Source organism: Sebastes fasciatus, chromosome 2 (genome assembly GCF_043250625.1).
Source record: "Sebastes fasciatus isolate fSebFas1 chromosome 2, fSebFas1.pri, whole genome shotgun sequence".
Lineage (NCBI taxonomy): Eukaryota > Metazoa > Chordata > Actinopteri > Perciformes > Sebastidae > Sebastes > Sebastes fasciatus.
In genome coordinates, this window is record NC_133796.1 from 6,218,711 (window position 1) to 6,239,958 (window position 21,248).

The 21,248-nt window shown below is 41.7% G+C and overlaps 1 protein-coding gene across 7 annotated transcripts in view; it reads left to right on the forward strand.

Annotated features, from left to right (window-relative positions):
- The window catches only part of znf536 (zinc finger protein 536), a 307,235-nt gene that overhangs the window by 56,883 nt on the left and 229,104 nt on the right, over window positions 1-21,248 (forward strand). For 6 of the 7 annotated variants that reach the window (XM_074660090.1, XM_074660073.1, XM_074660101.1 and 3 more), the window contains one exon: window positions 16,808-16,889. The exons of the other annotated variant lie outside the window; for it this stretch is intronic. The gene's annotated coding sequence lies outside the window, so the exon portion shown is untranslated. The remainder of the gene's footprint in view (window positions 1-16,807; window positions 16,890-21,248) is intronic. 7 annotated transcript variants of the gene reach the window in all.

Genomic DNA, 21,248 nt, shown 5'->3' on the forward strand with positions numbered 1-21,248 from the left:
GTGGAAATTGACGGAGGGAAGGCGAAGGAGACACAAAAAAGTGTTGGTTTGACGGCTTGTCAGCGTGGAAGCCCATGGCTGACAGGATCCTTTGGGTGGGTTTAATTCCATGTTTGCATCATATCCGATTTTTGGTATCTTCCAAATGAGGAAAAAAAAACATCACATCAGCCTTTTAGTGGTAATTTCCAAGAGGACATTTGGGGATTTTTGTAGCTCCACTGTCTCCTATTCAGCGTTACGAATGTTGCGTCCCACAAGAATCAAACACGCCAGCAAATACGCCAATTTCAAGGTATACGGTGCAGCTCGTTATTGTTGGAATATTAAAATAAATTGTAACTGTTTGCCATCTTGGCAAGCATGTGCTCCTCTCAAAATAACGTGAAGGTGGCATCTTACTTAGAAGAGTTTTATTCAGACTCAGGGGAGTGATGGTCTACACCAGTGGATGGATCTCCTCTCCAGGCAGTGTACTTAGCAGAGGCGTGCGTGTGCCTGTGTGTGTTTTTTGATATGCGGCCTGCAATAAAATGTAAGCCCGCAGGTGCCGAATCCTCCGCGTGTGCGTCGCCGCCGCCTGTAAGAAGTGTGCTTTTCCCTCAGTTCGCTCGTCTCTCTGACTCTCCAGCATGTACCAGTACCTGTCGCGCGCCTGTGTTTCTATGTGTGTCAGTTACTGCTGGGAGGGGCATTTGATCCAGCCGAGGCTCGTGTTCGTGTGGAGCCCAGCGGAGAGCAGCGGAGGTCAGTCTCCTCCTCAACACCCCTTTTTCATCCAATTTCTGTGGCTGCGGGCGGCTGCTTGCCGCGCTTTTGTTGCCGGAGGTAATCTGTGAAGTGATCTTAATTATGGAGGTTCGGCCTGTTCCTCTCTCCCCCCCTCCCCACCTCTTCCTCTCTCTCTCTCTCTCTCTCTCTCTCTCTCTCTCTCTCTCTCTCTCTCTCTCTCTCTCTCTCTCTCTCGTTTCATTCTTTCTCTCTCTGTCTTCCTCTCTGTACACGCTTTTAATCAAAGAGCGTAGTTAGCTCGTAATGAGGGCGAAGGGAGCACGTGCGCTTCTGCTTACACATGCTGCGAGGCTTCGAGGAGGAGGAGAGCGAGGAGGATGAAGCGAGTGAGGAAGGACAGGAAGGGGTGGAAAGACAAACGATTATACAGTTTCCATGACAGGTTTGTCAAGAAAATAATGCGGCGGACAAGTAAGCTGGAATTTATTTTGAATTCTGCCACACGCAAAACTGAGTGGTGTGAAAAGTGCGAGTTGACTACCACAAAAACTATAATATTATAATATTTTTGGTTAAGGCCTATAAGGATAGATATACAGCATTTATACATTTTACAAATTTAAATGAAAATCATAAATCAATACAACCTCTACAAGTGGACCTCTAAAAGTTCAATTTTTTTAAAGATACACTTTTTAACAGTCAGTTTTGAATATAAAATATGACAGAACGTACACTGACAATGTTGGATTTATTTACTGTCATATTTAGAGTAGTGTGTTCTTCCTTTTAGAGCACTGACAACACACGTAACATTAAATACAATATAAGATCAAATAAAGAAATGCAAAAGTTGGTGTATTCCGTCAAGGAGCAGTGAGAGCGGTTATGATGGAGGGATAAGGGGGATGTTGAGAGACCTAGAGGGAGGCAGGGAATGGGTGGAGGAGGTGGTGGAGGGGGCGGAGGGGGCAAAGGGGAGCACTGGGGGTTGGAGAGAAAGGGAGTTAGATGGGATCCATTACACATAAACAGCCTAGGCATTGATGAGATGATCCGACGAGGATTAGGCCCGACAATCCTGATGGACACTGAAAAGGTGACCACACGGGGAGGGGCGTGTGTGAGTGTCTATATGCACATGTGGAAATGTGTGTGTGTATGTGGCTCGTAGCACAATAGCATATGCCGTATGGCCTCATTATGATACCCACCCCCCCACACTCCCAAACTCCCTCTCCGCACACACACACACACACACACACACACACACACACACACACACAAATCTCCTCCCAATGCTGCCGCCGTCGCTCGCTCTTTAAGGTCGCGCCGGGAGCCATTTCCAGGTCACAGCGAGGCCAAAGGGCAGCAGCTGGGGCGCGAATGCCAATCAAGTCAGCGCTGCATCACTTTGAGACGCTCTTGTTCTTCACGTGTGAAATGTGTCATGATATCACTGGTTTCAGTTCCTTCCTTGCTTTCTAATTTGATGGCTTGTGTTGGAATGTGAAGCAATTCAACAGGCTTATTTCTCCTCTGAACAACGGCTCAAACCAACGCTGATACGGTACGATTAAGCAGCAGGGACTGTGATGATCAATGCTTAAAGCAGTAAAAATGCCAAATAGTTGCTGGGTTAAGTTTCTTAAATGTGATGAATAGGTCTGTCAAAGTTAACGCGATAATAATATGTTAACGGAAATTTGTTTTGATGCCACAAATTGTTTTAACGCATTAACGCAACTTGCAATTTTTAGGTTGTAGCGGGCTTAGTTTTAGAGCTAGAGTGAAGATACTGACATCATATAAAACTAGATAACCTAAGGAGCCCATTGGTACCAACCGTGTCATACTAGCTTGTTATGAAGGAGGCTAAATAACGCTGCAAACTTGCGCTAAATTTTCGCGAGGAAAAACCGGCATGGCCATTTTCAAAAGGGGTCCCTTGACCTCTGACCTCAAGCTATGTGAATGAAAATGGGTTCTATGGATATATATTTTTTTAAGCGAAATCCTTATTGATGAGAGTATTAAAAAAATGCAGATCCGGACGGATAAAAAATGTGAGATTAATTTGAGATTACTCGCTATTAACTCTGGACAGTCATGTGATTAATAGCGATTCAATATTGTAAACGATTGACAGCTCTTGTGATATTTTATTGCTTTTCTCTGTTTTAAATAATTGGGAATTTCTTTGGATTTGGAGATGTTGGTTCAGAAACAAAACAAAAAGAAGCCATTCGACAGATTAATAACTAATTAAATTTCGTTCAGTCATTTTTTTTAAAGAAAAGAAGTCACTGGTTCCAGTTTCTCAAAAGTAATTATTTGCTTGTTTTCTTAGTTTGCCTTGATACCGAACTGAATACTGAATATCTGTGGGTGTTGGAACATTGGTTGGACAAAAGGAGCTGTTTGAATATGTCAACTTGGACTTTGGAAACTTGTGATGTAGTTGGCAAGCCGACCAGTCGTGTAAGAATCGTATACTAGAGTTCTTTTCTTTTGGTTTTTACTCTAAGCATCAGACGGAGTGCTCATGAAACACGAAGTAGCAAACTCCTTGTGTGTGAAGAGACTTTGTGTCTGTCTGCAAGGTAGTTTACGAGTTAAATGCGAGTGTGTGTGTGTGTGTGTGTGTGTGTGTGTGTGTGTGTGTTACAGTGAGACTGCTAATTCCTTCAGGGTCAAGGGGAGGGGCCGGGGTTAAATGGTGTGACAGGAGAGGTCAACGGTGATTAGCTGCCATCTGAACTGATGGCTGGAAGCTGAAGTGGAGATAGGCAGGGAGGAGAAGAAGAAGAAGAGAAGGAAAGGGAGAGTTGCATTGAGGTTATCAGTTTGTTGAGATCTCTGTGTGTGTGTGTGTTGAACAGTCCCCCCCCACCCCCTCCCGTTTGTACTCACCCCCCGCCGTCCCCTCCTTTTTCCTCATGTCCTTATATTATTAAAGGTTGCCTCCGTGCTTAAGTAAGGCAAAGCAGATGGCCCTTTTCATAAATCATGCTTATAAGATGATTACAGGCGTCGCCGCCCACCATTCTCTTCTTCACTTACGGTACAGTAGTGCTTACAGTTTTCCTCAAGGCCTGCTAATCTGGCTGTACTTTAAGAAAACACAAAAGCTAACGCTAAACTGTGATTATTTTACCGACCAGGGGGTGAAAGGAGACGCCACAGTTTGAACCCTGAGAGCTGCAAAAAAAAAAAGGTGACAAGTCAAGAAAAGAAAAAAAATAAGATAAGATTACTTCCCCTGCCAGTGCCTCCTCCTCCTCCTCCTCCTCCTCTTCCTCCTCCTCTCAGCGTTACTTGTTATGTTCCTGAGCTTTGGCGCAAAGTTGCTCAGAACAGGATGTTAAATATATAGCACAGGGGAGGGAGAAGGAGAGGAAGAGAGAGATGGGGAAAGAAGTAAAAGGAAAGGGTGTGTGTGTGTGTGTGTGTGTGTGTGTGCGTTGGATTATGTCTGTGCCGTTGCACTATTCCTTGATGTATGCACCATGTCAGGCAGTCATTGTCTCCTGGGTAAAGAATGATAGTTCAAATACCTAGCATCTCTCCCCTGGTGCTCCAAATGCTCGCCTTTGAAGTTTTTATAATCCATCTGTCATCTGCGAGCAGGGAGGGCACATGTTCTGTACCACTCAATTACCAAATTCTCTTTTTGCCAGCTACAATGAGACAGGAAGCAAATAATATGGGCGACCCTGAAAAAGAGAGAGAGAGAAGGGGAGGGATGTGTGTGTGGGGGGGTGGGGGGGTATAGAAAGAGAGAAAGAGGGAGGAATTGCTTGAAATCCTGCGTTGCTGGCTTTCTCACGGACTTGATTGTGTCCCCTCGCTGCCTCTCATAACAGGAGAACAAAGCCTGTTTGTTGTGGGTGGAATGCCTAAAATGCTTCCTACTGTTACAATTATGAAGAATTTGATTGAATGTGTATTGTTTCAAGGGCTTGGCGATTTTGATCATTTTTTAAAGTGCCTTAGATTGTTATTCCGCTTCCCTACTAGCAATAATAACCAGTCACCTAATCAAATTCCATTTGATATAAACATTTCATTTGTTATAAGATGTGTAAAAAAACAAAAAAAAAATTATACATTATTCATTACCGACGCGTAAAGATGCACTCTGATAGGCTTTTTGTCAGCGGCTGGATGGAGAATCTAATGAAGTTTGTTGCAGTTTCTTGGTGTTTAAAATCGCCTTTAATTGGTGAGCGCTTTGTTGTGCGTTGCTTTAAAGCCGCACTGAGGCGACCAGAAAGAAACTTCAGATAACCGTCTGAAAAATAACAACAGCAGCGGTTGCAAATTACGGCTCCGAAACATATTTCATTTACATACGCCACAGGCCCCTTTTAAGACGTCTACCTTTTAATTCTTTTTCATATTTAACACTCGATACAAAACAATAAAAAGCCTCAGATCTCTGTGTCTGTATCCTCGTTTACATCGAAAAATCCCCCTCCTCCCTCCTCTTCCTCCTCAGCCTCCCCATCCGAAAGCATCCTCGCTGGGAAGAAGATGAAAAGATTGTTTTGAGAAACTCGAAAGGAAATTTGACATTCTTTGGTTGCTTCTGAAACTTCCAATATTCTGCCGTAATTGTTTCATACAAGTTATATATCTTCATTTGATGGGGGAAGGTGGGGGGAGAGGAGGGAGATGAAGAACACGTCGGCTTCTTTCTTCCTGAATAAAAGGCAGCAGAACCCATCTGGTTGGGTGATCCACGGCTGGCCCTCTTGCGCTCATCGCTGAAATAATACTCCCTCTAATGACTCCCACATATTCTGAAATCTCCCTTTTGAAATTGGTCTTGGCAGATTATTTGCAGGTACTTGAGTTGCATCTGTTTGCAATTTTGCAAATGTGGAAGACTTTAATGCCGGGCAGGGGCGGGTAGCGGGGAAGAGGCTATTTTAATCCCTGGGATAACACCGGCTGTCAGTGTGAACGGGGCCTGGGTAGCAGCCTGCACCTTGACCCACATTTTGACTCGTCGTTACCCAGGTGACAATGCGTTTGTATATAATGATGCTACATGTGTAGCTGTCTATACGCGGGACCAGGACTGGTTTTATTCTGAGCCTTTTTGCTGGTGTTTGCAGGTTGGTGTGAAAACAGGAAGTCATACTGTGCAGTAACTAGGGATGCACCGATCCGACTTTTTCAGTCCTGATACCGATAGCGATACCTGGGCTTTGGGTATCGTCTGATACCGAGTATCGATCTGATATCAGTGTTTAATTAATCAGCTGTGTGCCTCACTGTGTGGAAGTGGATTTATGTGTAAGGCAACATCAGGCTTGACTTAAACATTGCTTTCCTAACTCTAAAAAACAAAATGTAGCAAATAAATTCATATATATAAATTTACTGACGGTTATTTATTATAAAATAATAAATCGTGCACCAACAACTTAGTAAAACATCTTAAAAAATAAACAGGAATTACAATTCAAGTGTAAGTTATGTATTATTCCGATATTGAAATTATAGCTGATAAATTATCGGCTTATAATACAAAGCCAAATTGCTTTCATTGACTTAACAAGCGATATCTACAGGATACATGATGGTATGCATTTTTAAATTTGGTTTGCGATACCCCAATAAACACAGAGAAGAAGAAGAAGAACAACAACAAATGCAGCACGCTGACTAGAGAGCTAAACATGTCCGGTGTGGATGTTTTTCAGTTTCAGAGGAAGACAACACGATTGCAATTTGTAAACTACATCTTAGCCTTTCCTACCCTCGGGTGTGCATAAACTACAGGTTATGAAGTTCTTTTTAAAATACAAAATTGTTAAATGATCAGTTATCAGTATCGGCGATGAGAAGCAGGTAATTGTTATCGGCGGAAAAAATATCCATATCATTCATCCCTAATGATCAGTGGTGGAATGTAACCAAGTACATTAAGTTCCAGTACTTTACTTGAGTATTTTCAATTTCATGGCACTTTACACTCCACAACATTACAGATGGAAATGTTTTACACCACTACTTTTACTTGACTGAGCTGTTGTCATTGCCGTCCTATGAAAACCATGATTCTCCAGAGTTGTTGTTCTTGGAGTTTTTCAGTTGAATAAACCAGTTACAAACCAAAACAACTTTCACACAAAGCTGAAGACAGGCCTGTTTTTCATGGTTCATGAAAAGTTGACATTTTGGAGATTCACGGTTTCCACAGGTTAGCGCCGAAATTGGGATTTCGTAAAAATAGATTAAGAAGTGTTGCAGGTTAAACAGTATATGAATGGGGATGCACAATTAGTGGATCAGATATCACATAAAAATGTTTACACTTGAATTGTAATGCCTGATAACAAGGTTTTTTACCAAGTTGCTGGAGTACGATTGATTAATTTAATAATGAATAACAGTTCAATAAATTTATATCTATGTAAATATTTGTTGCATTTTGTTTTTGCAAAGTTAGAAAAGCAATGTTTAAGTCAAGCTTGATGTTGCCTTACACATAACAGAATGATCTCAGTCACTTCCACACAGTGAGGCATACGGCTTATTAATTAAACGCTGGTATCAGATCGGTACTCGGTATCGGCCGATAGCCAAAGCTCTCGAGTCGAGACTGAAAAAGTCGGATCGATGCATCCCTATATATAAAGCTTCCCCTTGACTGACTGCAAGAATAAAATACTACTTAAACTTTAATGCATAAGCAGTAATAATCATCCACAGGAGTCATTTTTCTTCTTAGAGTACATTAACGTTTGACACTTTAAATACATTTTGCAGATACTTTTAGTAACTTTTTCAATGCAGGACTCTTACATGTAGTACATGGATTATTTTTACTGAGTCATTGCTACTTTTACTTAAGAAAACTCTTCCTCCACCACTGCAGATTAGTCTCACGCATTGTATCTAGTCATATCTCATGGATACTATTGCTCAGAGGTGGACAAACTGTAGGAGTTTGTCAGGTATTTGTGTTGTCCAGTATAAAGTGCAGTGATCAGCGAAGCTAAACCAAAGCTGAAATGATTGTGACTTCAGTCCTTATTATTTCTACCATGTGGTGAGCAGCTGACCAGCTTAAGCCTCCCCCTTTATTCACCCCCCCCCGTCTCCCTCCCTCCCCCTTTTAAAACTGTAATAAGGTGCCCTATTGTCCTATGGCAGGGTGTACCGGGGCCACAGCCGAGCCCACCCGGCTCACTGTAATTGCATAGGTGGTTACAATTACATTAATTACATATTTCATCAACACTGTTTATCCAGCCGCACGGTAAATGAAGAAGCCAAACTTTTAACTCTCGTCTTTTGTTTTTGCGTTTCTTGTCTGTCCCCCCCGCACCCCCTCAACCCACCCCTTTCTCTTCCCTGCTTTTTTTTTTGTGGTTGTTTTATTAGGAGCGAGGGGAGGGGAGGTGCCAGAGGAGGAATTATGCTGAAAGTGTATGCCTTGCAACTTTTCCCCTCCCTGTTGGAAATGTTTATTTGAACAGTAAGCTCATGATTTGAATATTTGTAATCCATGCTTAAATTTACAGGCCAGATGAACTTTTTGGCACAGAATGGCAACCATAAGTAGGATTTTGAGAAAAGCTTTACAAAATTTTAAGCCATGTGCAAGGCTTATATAATTTAGAAGGGGGGAAATATGCACAAATAAAACAGGCTCTGTCTTATTTACTTTACACGCGCAGCAAAAAAACTGCATCATATGGCGCCTGACGTATATATGCGTTAGCTACGTCCTTCTGTCCACACTTTTAGAAAACAGAAACTAAAGCTAACAATACTTGAAGGAAATAAAAAAAGCCCCAGAGGCACTTGAGTCGTCCTCCTGTGCTGGATGTAAATGAGCGTGCTCCATATTGACTTGTGCTGGCGGGGATGCCACCCATATTGTAGGCTGGGAGGTGGGTGGGTCGCCCCGGCGAGTGGCAGAGAGTGATAGAGAGGGAGAGAGAGGTCACTGAAGCGGGCAGGAAAAAAGGAAGGCTTTCTTAAATGATGCTAATCAGTCCGGAGGGGCCTGGCCCTCTCTCCCTCATCAGCCTGCTGTAATTCAGATGTGCTGAGAACCTGGAATTAAATGTGTCACTGTGAGGCGCGTGTGCGCGCGTCAGCCTCCGTTTGCCTTGCATCCACTGCTGCGCGTGTGTGCGTGCGCGCATGCGGGGTGTTTAGGGGTTAAGTAGAACCAAATTAGTCGATGGGAGAACTAACAGCAGCAGTAGCTTTCTGTGTGGCTACTTCTTGGTGAATGTCAAGATGATTTAGCTGCTCTTCTGCTCGCCGTCTGTCTCTGAGCACTGGCCCTCCAATCACCGCTGCGGGGCTGTCTGTTTTGTGGCCCTCCGTGCAACAAATGAATATTAAATCTGCACTGGGCAACTTCACACACTGGCAAGAGGTTTACAGTCTGAAATATGAGGACGGTGGAGCCCAGAAATCCTGCAAGGTAACATCAGTAAACTGTCTGATGGTGGAGGAGGAGGTGCTGTACAGAGAACAGCTTCTTATGTGTTTATTTGCTCCGGTGCTTTCTGAATTTCATTGGTCAAATCCAAAAAGAAGAAATCAGTGGGGGAGTGTATACACTTTTATATATGTAATCAAAATCATGGACCTTTAACTCAAACAGGCAACACTATATCAGAGCTGAGTTTATACACCAAAAGATAACTTATATTGAGGAACAGAAACAGAAACAGCACGCAGCTCGACAAGATCTTTACCCGTAATACACTACGGTCTAAAGGCCATTACCATTACACACTGGGGGTGGTTTCTGTGATTAATATGAACGTGAATATACTTTTTCCAACTTTTGTTTTTGTCACAGAACATGAATATCGAAAAAAAGTGATGCAATTTGATTGCATCAACCAATCACATATTGCGGAACGGACATTTTCAAAATGTACACTATAGAGTGGTGCAGGGATGACATCATTTTGTAGGCCAACCAGGAAGTTAGCATCGCCCTGGGTTCCCTTGACAAAAAGCCAATGGGATTGTTCCATCCGCCATAAACGCGCATTAATGCAAGTACACACAACGAGGCTGTAAAGGCGGACGAGTTGGCGTGATGAAGTTTAGCAATTACATTTAGCCACATCTAACCTTTTTAAAGACACGTAAAGGCTTCAAAATTCATGAATTGGATATTTATTATATATAGATATATATTTTATATCGTAGAACAAAACTTTAAAATCTCTTCTTGTGTTAACCACAGACCTTATTTCAGGCATGTAACTAAAAACCCATTAAAAAAAACTCATTGACTTCCAGACAAGGGAACCGGAAGTGCCAACTCATTTCCGGTTTTAGGACTCATTCCTGCACCACTCTAGTGTACAACAACACAGAGGCTCTGTACTCTGAACCAAAACGGCCAACTTTATTACTCCTTTCAACCTTGTCAATGACAGTGCAGACCAGATCCTCTTCCTTACTTATTCCTTGATCAGATAGTTCCTGATTTAAGTCAGAATTTTGCCAATTTTAAGGCCATTAAACACACCATGGATGTGATGAATAAACCACACAAAATTGCGAAGGTAAATTGTTGCTAAGCTGTTTTATTGAGTTTACTTTTTTGCGTAATGCTGTGAGTGAATTTGCCTCTGGTAAACAGTTGCAAAGTGTATATATGTCTAGGGCTTTTATTGTGAAAGGTAAGAACTGAAGGAGTGGATCTGGTCTGCGCTGCCATTGAACTGCCATTCAATGCCAGTTTTTAATACTTTTCGACACATTTCGTTCTTTACCAAAAAAGTATCGAGGTTCGATGCGCAGCTCGTAGTGTTGATGAATGCGTCCCTGTGTGAGCGCACAAAGGTGTCGGTGTTGTCTTTCTTGCCAGCGAAGGCTGTATGTGTGTATTCTTGCTAACATATTGTGTGTGTGTGTGTTGGGAGGAGTGCGGGGGTGTGCGCGTGTGAGTGTGTGTGTGTGCGCAGGGACGCCAGTTGGGCTAACAGCTGAATCATGGCTCAGCCGCTGCCCCTCGTAGTCCTTGGCAGTTAGCGGTGTGAAAAAGCCTTCTCTTTGAGGGCATTATATAGATTAATGTGCTGTGCCTCGGGCAGAGACACACACACACCTCGCCAGGGAGGGATCCTGACCGTGTGTGTGTGTGTACAGAAGAGAATCAGAGGACTACAGCAGCATAGGATTGTTGAGGATAAAGTGTGTGTATATGTGTGTGCGCATTTGTGATATGGTGCATATGTGTGTGGATGTGAGAAGGGACAGTTGGGGGGTGTTAACAAGAGACTAGAGGAAGGTACTGTGAGTAAGCTGTATGTATGTGTGTGTGTGTGTGTGTGAGAGAGAGGAAGTGGTATTCATATTCTTTGTGAGTTTTTTAAATATGTTTTTTATGATTTGAACTTGTTTGTGGAGAAGTCATTCAGCAATGATAGAAATTATGCGATAAATACAACTTTTGATGATAAGTAAGTAATGACAAACTGTTAAAGATTTTACTTGTAGTCTGTGTTTCTGATGTGTCTGTACCTCAACCCAGCAAAAACACAGCTAAATTCATCGATATTAGAGTGCGTCCTTGCTTTATGCTTCATTAAACTGAGTCTCTGTGCAGTAAATACCAGGGCTGGGGCGATACACCTATATCCCGATTCAATACGGTCACGGTATTTGGGTGCCGATTCGATATGTATTGCGATTTTTAAGTATTGTGATTCTACAAGTATTGCAATTTTTTTTCATACACTTCTAGGGACTTTTACTTTGGAAAATATATAAATTAATACAGTAAAATGGTTTGATTTTCAGCATGTATGTAGTCAGAGATGTCCTGAAGGCAAATATAACAGTCACTGTCAGTCAATTTTTTCCAGCAACCAAAGGAAAAAATCAAAGAATAAAGACATTTCCCTCACTAATTAGTGATATTTCCTTTTTAATTTATAAGGGACATGTAATGTTTTATACTTCTAAAAAATATAATCCAATCAATCTTATTTCCATATATGTATTTTGTATATACAGTTCCCTTTGTTAACACCTTAGTTTGAAAACCGGTCACACGTGTATACTTCCGCTAACTTCTCCAAGTCCGTCTCTAGCTCTCCCGTCAGCTCCGTTCTCTCTATACATCCATCGGGACCATTTGAATGAATTTAACATAAATGTCAGTATATGGGTGCTCTACAGTTGTAGCGTCGGCCCATTTGACTGCAGAGATTAGAGCGACGGCCACGATACGATAACGTTTCCTGTCCATGACAGAGTTAGCATGCAGCTTTAGCCGTGATGTCTAGCTCTGCTTTTCATGTCAATGTGTGAAACCCAAAGTGTTTCCATACTTTACTGTATGTGTAGTGTTTACCACGTTGGATTTAACATGTGAGGATGCAGGTCATATCCACGTGGACCCTCTGCCGTTTTCTATTTTTCTTTTTGGCTCGCTTCGGTTTGTTTTGGTTGACGGACACGGAACGGATATGACATCATGTTACTCAGACTACAACAATAAAAGTGGTAACTTCCTTCTACCTCCGCAGAGACTCAAATGAAACAGATATATCGATTCTGGCATTATAAAATCAATTTGAAAATCGTAAAAAAATATATAATATATGAATCTGACTCCGTTGGGGATACTGGGTGTCTGCCCTGGCATCTGGGGAGTGGATAGCTTTCCATCGAGGTATTTTTACGGGAATCAGAGGGGTGTTTATGAGGCCTTGGTGACCAGAGACCCTTTGACTCACTCTCTCTTTCCTTTATATCTGCCTCTTAGCCGTATTAGCTGTTAGCGTAGCAGAGTGGAGTTCAGGGTGTAGCCGAGCAGATATACAGTATCACAACAAATACACACACACACACAAACGCCACAGCTGCTGGAAGCAAATGCAAATGGAAAAGTACAACACTGTTCCAGCTGAAGTTAAAGCGAAAACCTTGTCGGGGTAAACAGGAGACTTTTAAGGCCTCTCTCTCTTTCCCCCTTGTTCCTTTCGCTCTCTTGGCTTTCATGATCGCTCATATTTTGTATGTTTCCCCTTCTCCTCGTTTTCCTCACTTTACCCCTTTGCTGAGAAGTATGAGGGAGATTTTCCTTATCAGGATTTTAGCACATTCCATTCAAGATTAGGCACATCTGTTGTTTTGTGTATGTGCTGGTGCATGTGTGTGTGTGCATGTGACTTCTGAGATTATTTGTGTGTGATTTTTTTTTTTCTTTGACATGTAGCTGCACACTCTTGGGACACATAAGTGCATGCGTGCACATGTATATATCCATATATGTTTGTGTGCGTGCGTGTGTGTGTGTACTCGCTGCAGCCAGCGGTCTAAATAATCTACTTTTGTCTGACAACGGCATCAAGTCGTGGAGGTGCACATATGCAGAAAGCTATTTGGAAAGGCCTCCTCGTAGCTGTCAGCTTTTATTATGCGCTGAGGTGTCATGTTTGTTAGGAAGCTGAGTGCAGATGGCAGAGTGGAAGAAATGGATCACTAATTTTAACAATGATTAATGAACAGAGATGGAAAATGAATTACATCGGACTATTGGAGGCAAGGAATATTTTCTCTGAAAATGTTAACTTCGGCTGCCAGGCAGCCGGCCGTGTTGTGGGAGTATATTGAGGAGGGGAAGGGAATGTGTGTGTGTGTGCATGTATGTATGTGTGTTTGCTTGTGTGTGTGTGTGCGTGCACTAAGGTGCAATTTTCCCCCCGCATCTTTTGTAGAATCAACACTTCACTGCTCTTGCCTATTACTTTACCGTTCGCCTGCTTAAACACTGCCGGCTTTATACACATTGTTTCCCCCCCACCCGCCCGTCCCCCTATGTGTATTGCACTACCAGTTAAGGTACACACTCTTTAATAAGGTAAACACAGGAAAGGTTAGACTGTCTTTAAATGTTAGCTATTTTCATTACTCCGCAGTGTGCTTTGATATCAAATCATAGATGGAGCAGATTCGATCAAGTGTCAGTAGCTGTGGTATTTCACTCTGGTAGAACAACAGCCTGTCTATATCTGCTGCCTTTGAATGCAGTGTGTAAGCTATTATTCACGACTCCACATTCATTTTTCATGTAAAGTACAATTTTTAGGGCTGTCAATTGATTAAGATATTTAATCACGATTAATCGCACATTTTTTATTTGTTCAAAATGTACCTTAAAGGGAGATTTGTCAGGTATTTGATACTATTATCAACATGGGAGTGAACAGATATGCTTGCTTTATGCAAATGTATGTATATATTTATTATTGGAAATCAATTAACAACACAAAACAATGACAAATAGTGTCCAGAAACCCTCACAGGTACTGCATTTAGCATGCTCAAATCATAACATGGCAAACTGCAGCCCAACAGGCAACAACAGCTGTCAGTGTGTCAGTGTGCTGACTTGACTATGACTTGCCCTAAACTGCATGTGATTATCATAAAGTGGGCATGTCTGTAAAGGGGAGACTCGTGGGTATCCAGAAAACCCATTTTCATTCACATATCTTGAGGTCAGAGGTCAAGGGACCCCTTTGAAAATGGCAATGCCAGATTTCCCTTGCCATTATGTAGCGTAATTTGGAGCGTTATTTAGCCTCGTTCGCAATAAGCTAATATGACATGATGGATTCCTTAGGTTTTTTCTAGTTTCAAATGATGCCAGTATCTTTACTCTAGCTTTAAAACAGAGCTACAACCTCCGAAATATCGATTGCGTTAATGCGTTAAAGAAATTAGTGGTGTTAAAACAAATTTGCGTTATTATCGTTATTATTATATATATATTACTGGAAATCAATTAACAACACAAAACAATGGCAAATATTGTCCAGAAACCCTCACAGGTACGACATTTAGCATAAAAAATATGCTCAAATCATAACATTGCAATGAAAAATGGCCATTCCAGTTTTTCCTCGACAAAATTTTGCGGAAGTTTGGAGCGTTATTTAACCTCCTTCCCGTCAAGCTAGTATGACATAGTTGGTACCAATGGATTCCTCAGGTTTTTAGTTTCATTCCAGTATCTTCACTTTACAACCTCTGAAAGAGCGATTGCGTTAATGCGTTAAATAAATTAGTGGCGTTAAAACAAATTTGCGTCATTATCGCATTAACTTTGACAGCACTGATCATCGTGAAAATGTAGGCAGAACAACCCCGGAGCGAATCCAGAGAAGCAACCTGATGGATTATTTCTGACGGAGAAAATGTTTACCTTTCATACATCGGTATTGCAATATCATATGGCGGTATAAAAAGCAGACAACTTGACATTCCTCATTGCTTGTGATCGGAGAAGAAATCTTCATAGTTTCTCCTGTCATCCTACCACTACCCCCCCACACACACACACACACAACATCACCCTGCCTGCATCTGTGTCTCTGTCGAGGTTTGTCTGGTGGGCGGTCGGTGCAACACGGTTTAATAGGTAGATGTGAACTATTTTGAATTTAATTAAGGGCCTGATGGGAAATACGTAAAGGGAGAAAACAGAGCAACTTCTAGCAACATTGTTGTGTGTTTGTGTACATGTGTATTGTGCATGGAAGGGAAACGGAGAGAGAGACAGAGAGACAGAGAGAGAGAGAGAGAGAGATCTCAGGTTACGGCAGCATATGCTAAGCACTCAGAAAACATACACAATGCCTTTGGTGAACAAGGTAGTCGGTATGCCCTTGGGAGCCAATTTAGATTGTGACTTAAGGCGATGTCGTGGCTTTGTGTGTGAGCGCGTGTGTGTGTGTGTGTGTGTGTGTGTGTGTGTGTGTGTGTGTGTGTGTGTGTGTGTGTGTGTGTGTGTGTGTGTTCCCTGTATGCGAGTGAGAGTTTTCTACTCTTGATGCTCCATTGAAACAGTAGTGGTGGGTAGATCTGGGTGGCCCTCCTGCAGACCCTCCACATCTGTGCTCCCCCTCTACACTCCCCCCCCCCTCTGCTGTAGGACTGAGCCAGCTCCTCCATGCCTGGCTGCCTCTCCACATCCAGAAAAGCCATGAGAATTTGTTGGACCCGTACTTCTTTTTTGCTAGTTAAAATTCGAAGTCATAGTGCTAAGCATCTGAATGAATCACAGAAAAAAGAGCGCCACCTACTAGGAGAGCCATGAAAAGAAGATGACTGTGTGTGTTGCTCACATTGTGACTGACAGGTGATCTTTTGGGTGTGCAGGAACAACACAGCGTCGAGCGTTTAGCGTTAAAGATTGAAGGGTAAATATACAAAACAGCACGATCTCGCAGATTAGCATCCAGGCAAACTTCAGCGGATTCAAGCAAACGTTTGAAATGTCACATAAAATGAAATGTAAATCAGGAGCAATTTAGTCTGCCGCGTAGAAATGGATCAATTAGCTTCTTCGACAAAGAATAAAACAATTTTTTTCAGTGTTTTCCACCTTAATCGAGCATTAAAACTTTTTACAGGAACTGTAATTTCATAAATCATGACTGGTATGAGAAGTGGTTGCCGTCATGTCTCTCTCTGTGAGGCCTCGGCTTAAATGCCACATAGAGTTACATGCTACTTTAAAGGGGAGTGGTAGTCTTTTACTTCACATACTTTGAGCCGGCTTGATTATTTTTCTGGCGTTAAGCGGCGGCGGCTTCAAGGCTGGATCAGATAACAACCTCTGCTGTGCTGCGTAGGCTCCTCTCACAGTTTTCTCAGAACAAAGCTTCCTATTTTGTTTTTTTGTGTTCTTTTTTTTTTTCGCAACATTTTTAACTAACAAAATGATGAACCTTGGACATCTCAGTATGTGTCCCACTATGATTCCCTCGTCTTGAACTGACAAAATAAAAAAAGTAATAATGAGAAGAAAATTAAAAAAGTCAAAGATTGATACACACAAGCAATTACAGTTAATGTATTTGTTAGATTACTCATGGATGTGTAAATGACATCACGTCCTCACAGGAAGTCCTGAGGAAAAATAAAGATGTGTGGGGGTGGGGGGGATCAACGCACAATGTTTTAATGGGTATTTCTCTTCTGTCGCCAGTGTTGCAAACTTGTCAAGCTTCAACCGCGGGTGACTGTGAATTTCCTGGTGTGTGTGCTTTGTTTACAGGCTCTTGTCGTCCCACCTTCTGTGGAGCTGTCGGCGCTCTTCCTGACATCCGGCATTCATTGGAGCGGCGGCAGTCACACAGGTACGATCACACCAATTGATCACAGGGAAGGGGAGGATATTAAAGGTGTCTGTCACACTTACACGCCCGCGCATGCATCTTTTGTTTTCATTTGAATCTTTATTTATCCGGGGGAAAGTCTATTGGAGCGTGCACTTGTTCAGCAGTGCCATGCTTCTTGGTCACACTGCCGAGACATTCGGTACCTGTAGCATCTGTTGGTGGGTCAGTGGCTCGCTCTGGAGTACATCAAAGTTATAGAAGAAAATAATCACCTCCATTTTTCTGACCAGACAAATAAAATTCATTGGCAACTAGGGATGTCACGAGAACCGATGCGTTGATACCAAGTTGATGCCAAAATTCTGAAAATGTTACGGTACTCGTTTTTCTATAGCACCGTAGATCCTGGGAACAGGACACGAGATTAACGTCGTCGTGGGGACAATAGAAAATTTCCCTGACAATGCTCCATTGTGAACAACAAATTAACGATGGGCAATATATTAATATTACATTGATATCGTGATATCAGACTAGTTATCGTCTTAAATTTTGAATATCGTAATATGGCATACGTGTTGTTCTTTTCCTAGTATTAAGGGCTTCATTACAATACAGTGATTACCAGACTTATCTAGCTGTTATATTATTTGTCTAACACTTAGTCATTATATCCACATTACTGATGATTATTTATCAAACATCTCATTGGGTAAATATTTTGAGAAATAATTGTCAACCCTACAATATCGTTGCAATATCGATATTGAGGTATTCGGTCAAAAATATTGTGATATTTGATTTTCTCCATATCGCCCAGCCCTTCAACAAATCCGTTTCGATATCGTTAAGAGGAGAGCTAGTTAACGTTAGCTGTTAGCAGCCGGTGGGTAGCACAGTCCTGCTTGGCTAAAAAAACGGAGCTAACAGCTAACGTACAAAGGTTCCATTACATTACATTATGATGCGTTCAAGCTCTTAACAGTAAAAATGAGTATTGAGCGAAGGTGAATTACTAACGTTATAATGTGTTCAAATGTAATCTTGTAAAATTTAGTTTTTGCAGACAAAATTGAGGCAGATCATCAGGGATTAATAATAAATTCACAAAAAAATGTATCATCCGGTATTAATGGAGAGTTTATTGAAGTACATGGGATTTATTTTAATTTTATTTTTTTTACCGTGGTATTGACATTGTTATCAAAAATTGTGGAAGTTCCCTGGTATTGGTATCGACTACTAAATTTCTGTTATGGTGGCAACCTTCCACCAACAAAGTCTTAAGGCTTTTATCACACAATGCGTGAATGTACGCTCACGTGCACGCACACTATATGGAAATATGACACATTGACCGTATGGGTGGTGATTGTAGAGTGAATTAATGTCATCACGTTGACCTGAACTTTGCAAGTGGACATGAACTAGTCTTGTTTAAGCGAATACATGTAACCAACCTCTTGGTCTTGTCAGAATTGCACCATTTTTTGGGGATTTTTTCGCCCATGTTGTCAAGTAGGTAGTTTATGTGGCACACACCTCTATAACATACTGTACAGTATGTTAAAGATTACATGAAATTGCTTGTCCCAACATGATGTTGAGACAAGAATGTGATTTGACAGTCGAATAGCATTTGGGACACAGACTGCAAAATGAACATTCCTTGTAGCAGTTGAGTGTTTTAATCCTGCGTGTCAGACCACATATGTTTGCACTTCTGGTAGCAGAAAGACCTGCAGGATATGTTGGTGATGTCACAAACTGACACCCAAATAGACACCTCTGAATCATGCTACTGCTGCTGGTGCTAGTGAAGGGGTGGGGTCTTTTTTTATCCGATTGGAGCCCATCGTTCAGTCCACCTTTCAAATCATAATTCTATTGAATCAGATTAGGTTTAGCTCTTTCAAGTGAGTACATCTATATACAATTAAAACTTAATAATTCACTTGATCACCTTTTGTCAGCTGAAAAGCTAGCACTACAGATTTTAGTGGCAGCCTAATTAATGTTCACAACCTGCTACCACCTGAACATGAGATGAGCAGCGGAATATATGAAATGTTGATTAAATGTATCTGACACATTGGAATAACAGCTGTGGCCTACTTAGTTTTACAACCTTATTTTCACGAGCTATTCTTACTCCAGATACTGGATGTCCAGATGCAGAACTATTGAGATGATTATCTTAAAATATTAAATTGACATCCATTAAAGATTAACGAGGAAATTCCTCCTGAACTTGACATGATGTGATCAGCTACATCATTTCTCTAAAAAACGTTTGTCATTTTAATCGCAAAGGCGTCGATCGGCGCTTGCACAGCGAGTTTGTGTATTTTGCCCATGGAGACCTGGACTTATGGAAATACTCTGAATATTTGGGAAATGCACTTGTTTGTCTTCTTGGCAGGAGTTAAACTAAAAAGACAGATATGATTATTTTACGGCGTCCAGGAGAGAGATGGTCCAGGATACGCATCGATAGCTTTATTAGCACAAAGAGCTTAATCAGGAGGAAAACAGACAGAAAAATTCACCTTCCATCATGACTAAAATTGTCTTGTTCACACGTTGTGATTTTGTTCAGAATTCCTTAACTCTGGAAGATACAATGTGTAAATATGTCCTCTTTGGGGTTGTTGGGAGGCATTGTTGATTGAGCTGGGCTAGCTGTTTCCCCCTGCTCCCAGTCATTGTGCTAAGCTATGCTAAATGTGTCTGGGACCAATCTCGCTACTACAGAAACACAGAGAGAAAACTGCTATCAGTCCTACCATCTCAACTACAGTTAAGACAATGAGAAACAAACGTCACAAAAAGTGAGTATTCATTTAAAAATAACGGTTTAGTGTATTGTTTGATGATATTTGTGCATATGCCGTCTTGAGTCCAAGATCAATCATCAAAACATTTCTAAAAAAAAATTGTATTCCCTTATACCAATACATAAATTAGACCGAAGGACACAGAGTAACAACACGTACAAGTATTAAAAGGGACATATGGTCATTTTCATGACTTTCAACCAGGAGACCGCTGTTTGTGTCCCGTGTGAAATTAACGCTGACTTATTTTGTCACATCAGTCTTTAGTCACATGACTCATCGGTATCGTCAGTCACGTGAGTTGTTAGATTCGCTAGTCAGTAGTCAGTGAAGTCAACGTCAAACATGATTGTTTCCTAACCCTAATTAAGTGGTTATGTTGCCTAAACCTAACTCCCTGTGAAGACAGAAGTTTATTTTGAAAGGACACTATGCATGTAACGAGCGTATATTGACGCGCCGTCCCTGGTCTGTCCAAAAGTAACATAAGAGGGGTACCCCGTGTGTCGGTCTCGATGCTGAGGGCCTGACCAAGTGGCTGTATTTGACGAGTGTTGTTGAATCACGTTTTCTTTGATGAGTTTGGTGCCAGTCTTTTCATCACATATTGACTAAGAATACCCCCCCACCCCTACACGCACACACACACCCCACCTGTCAAAAAGCCACAACGCTGTCAATTCCTCTCTATGTAGCTCAAGGAGACAATTAGCAAACAGAGGTGACATGGTTAACAGGTGCAAGCCATTATTCCTGGAGCCGGAGGAGCGTGGCCACCCCATCTCTCATGGTGATGGGCCGCTATAGTGTGTGCACTGTACGTCGTGTCTCCGTGTGTGTCAGTGAGTGATGGGAGATCATATGACAGGTACAAGTGAGGGATATGTCTGCTTTGTGGGGTTAGGATGCCTCATCCCGCCTGGTTGTTTGTAATCAGCGTGTCATCACCATCGCCATTGTTGTCGTCGTGCTCATGCGACAGGAATTAGACTGGTAGCTACCTCACATTCGTCTTCGCTCCCCTTTAAATCTATACACGTCTCTGCAACATCACTCCTCCTCCTTTTCTTCCTCTTTCCAATAATTACTCATCCACTCTTCACTCCTCTATATTCTTTTAATTCGTAATAGACCGTCGTCCTGAGGGTTGGCTTCCTGAGAAACAGAGAAAGAGACGAGGGGGTCAAGCCGGTTTGTAAAAATTGATTGCTTGTAAAGTGCTAATCAATGGAAACCTTTTCTCTTGAAGCTGGGAAATTCATGTTATAACATTTATTATAAGATTCAGAGCAGCATGGATTAAACGTATATGGCAGCTGTCCTCTTCAGGACATGCTGAGCCGATCTGAATTATCAGCCTGCATTCACATATGCCTCACTAACGTGAAAAATGAAGACATATTTAACTACAAATGTAACATTCAGATTATATTATTTTTGATCGTATCAGATGCTCCGCACACACGCACATATTTTGTCTTCTAATAATAATAATATGATGCTACATTTCTGCAGTCAAGCCGCGCCTTGGTAATGATCT